At 40.4% G+C, this 2,890-nt stretch overlaps 1 non-coding gene across 1 annotated transcript; it reads right to left on the bottom strand.

The window, feature by feature from the left end:
- Nucleotides 1-388: 388 nt before the first annotated feature.
- On the bottom strand, nucleotides 389-494 carry LOC143611337 (small nucleolar RNA R71). Its single transcript, XR_013149754.1, has one exon. It is a non-coding gene; the product is annotated as a small nucleolar RNA R71 (small nucleolar RNA).
- Between the last annotated feature and the right edge of the window lie 2,396 nt (nucleotides 495-2,890).

The raw sequence follows: 2,890 nt of genomic DNA, 5'->3' as shown, positions 1-2,890 counted from the left end.
GAGTCCCAAGAGCATTTTTCCCACCACCAGTCATGGTGTTCAAAGCCAATTCATCCCACAAGTGGCCATGAATCCTCTACCGATCATTATTCCGGTCAGACGTAGAAGGACTTTTTCAGTGAGGCAGAACAGTTTGACAGGGTTACCTGCGTTTCATGGAAAGGCTTGATAAACCATACCAACATTTGAATGATTTTAACTTGATATGTGCACTTATCGCGAGTCAAGGTTTTAACGCAGAAGAAGTGAAGATGGTAGTCTTCCAATTCAGTTTGAAAGATGCAGCAAAACAGTAGTTCTTATCTTTGCCATCAGCTAGTATCTTCACTTGGGGGGGACTTTGTGCAACAATTTTTAGATGAATATTACACCCCACAGAGAACCACTGAGGCTCGAAACAATATTTTAAATTTTCAGCAAATCATAGTTGAAACCTTTTATGAGACATTTCAAAGATTTAAGTGATTACTGAGGACTTGCCCACATCATGGAATTGCTTTATGGGAATTAATAAAGGCATTCCACGACTGTATATCAAATGATGATGTTCATGATCTCCAAGCCACCATTAATGGATCCTTTCTTACAAATGATGAAAATGTGGATTGGGGGCATTTGGAGAAACATGCAAATAATTCAAAGAGGCAAGCACAGTCGAACATGATGGCAAAAGAGCGGAAGTAAAAGCTGTTGAAATTCATGGTTCATATGACAAAATGGATAGGATGGAAAAGAATATGGATAGGTTGGTTGTTGCTAGTATACAAGGAATGAGGAAACCGGGAAAATCATATATGGTATGTGAATGTTGTGGTGAGTTAGGGCACGAGGTTTTGAGTTGCGTGGTTGTGCAAGATGAAGAAACTGAGGAAGAGGAGGTCAATTATGTGAAGGGTTATAGGAAATACAACAATATGGGTTCAAATACTTATCATCCGGGCCTCATGAATCCTCCTAACTTCAGTTATGGAAACCCTAACAGGCAGCAGAACCCAAATTTTCAGGGCAGTTCTCAGAAGACATGTTATCAATCAAACCAGAAACGGTATGGGAATAGTTCAGGTAGTGGTCAAAGTGGGTACAATCAAAGAGATTCTGGGGGTTACAAAAAGGGTTATCAAAAGAGTTGTCAACAGGGGAAAGAAAATTCTTCGGTTAACAAAGAGAAGTCGAATAAGGATGCCATAGAGTTATTGAAACAAATGAAGGCAGATCAAGAGACTCAGAATAGAAATCAAGAGACTCAAAATAAGGCTTTGAATCAGCGGTTGGAGCTTCAAGATAAGGAAATTGCTGCAAGAGATAAACATTTGAGTCAACTAGCAGAAGAAATTGCGAGCCAAAAGCGAAATCCATCCAAATTACCAAGTGACACCTTGAAGAACCCCAACCATCAGAATAACAGTTCTTCAAGTGCAAAGAACACCCACATTAACCAGGTAAGTACCCTTAGGAATGGTAAGGTTTATGATAACGAGGTAAATCTATTATCAACCTTCGTTGAAGGAGTGGTGGAAGAATTGGGGATAAATGGGAACATTGATGATGAGGTGGAGATTATAGCGATAAATAAACCAAAAAAGTCAATTAATAAACATTTAAATGAATCAGTAAAAGAAAAAGGAACACCAACCTCCAAGGAGACGGGGCCCATGGGTAAAACCGTTCCGTTTCCTCAAGCAATGGTGAATCCCACAACATCATCACCAAAAAAGGGGGCCCACAACAGGAGAAATGTGGGAGGTCTTTAAGCAAGTAAAAATTAATTTACCTCTCATTGATGCTATTAAACAAGTCCCCCGCATATGCTAAGTATTTGAAGGACTCGTGTACTCAAAAAAGAACTCATAAGATGCCTAAACAGGTCGATTTAACGGCTTATGTGAGTTCGGTTTTGACGGGAAACCTCCCACCAAAGCTACAAGATCCGGGAACGCCAATAATACCCATTCAAGTGGATGATTTTAAAATGGCGAGGGCGTTATTAGATCTTGGAGCGGGGGTGAGTATAAAGCTTATATGACCAATATGATTTTGGTCCCTTAGAAAAGCCGACACCACCGTGGTGTTGGACTATTTGACACTTAAGCTACCTAGGGGAATTGTTACTGATGTGATTGTCATGATCGAGATTTTAATTACCCGGTCAACATTTTAGTTATAGATTATGTCATAGATGACCCAAAATGGCAACTGAACGTGATTCTCGGTAGGCCCTTTTTGGCAACCGCAAATGCTTTAATAAATTGTAGAACTGGAGTAGTCGACATGGCTTTTGGGAATAAAAATCTTTGGTTGAATGTTTTTTCAAACGTTTCTAACCCTTTGTTGAGTAATGAATGCTTTGCGGCTAAAATCATTGACGGGTTGAATCCTCATGAAAATGAGGAAGTTGCCACAGAGGAATGTGTTATTTGTGGCAGGTCAGCAGTTGAGCATTCACATCAGTTGGAGAAGAAAGAAAGAGAAGTTGAGATTTATGCTGCAAGCATCGGGAAACCGCCAAGGTCTCAACAGGTGGGAAAACTACCGGACATCATTAACTCTAAGTTAAGGCCTTCACTTGAGAGTCCGCCGGCAGTGAAGGATTTGATGGAAGTGTTGAAAGAGCATAAAGCGACAATTGGTTAGACGATTGCGGACTTGAAGGGAATTAGTTTGTCTATCGTGATGCATAAGATTATCACGGATCCCGAGGTGAAACACGCACATGATGCACAAAGATGGTTAAATCCAAATATGCGGGAAGTTATGAAGAAAGAGGTCTTGAAGTGGTTGGTAGCGGGAATTATTTTTCCCAATATCGGATAGTACTTGGGGTAAGTCCAACGCAAACGGTTCCAAAGAAGGCGGGTTTTCAAAAAATCCGTAATGAGAAAGGTGAGGAAAT

Source organism: Bidens hawaiensis, unplaced genomic scaffold (assembly GCF_021521415.1).
Source record: "Bidens hawaiensis isolate Kalapana, Puna unplaced genomic scaffold, B.hawaiensis_p1.1 tig00030598_1, whole genome shotgun sequence".
In the NCBI taxonomy this organism is placed as follows: Eukaryota; Viridiplantae; Streptophyta; class Magnoliopsida; order Asterales; family Asteraceae; genus Bidens; species Bidens hawaiensis.
Note: the sequence above shows the minus strand (reverse complement) of the source record. Positions and strands in the feature narration are given on the sequence as shown.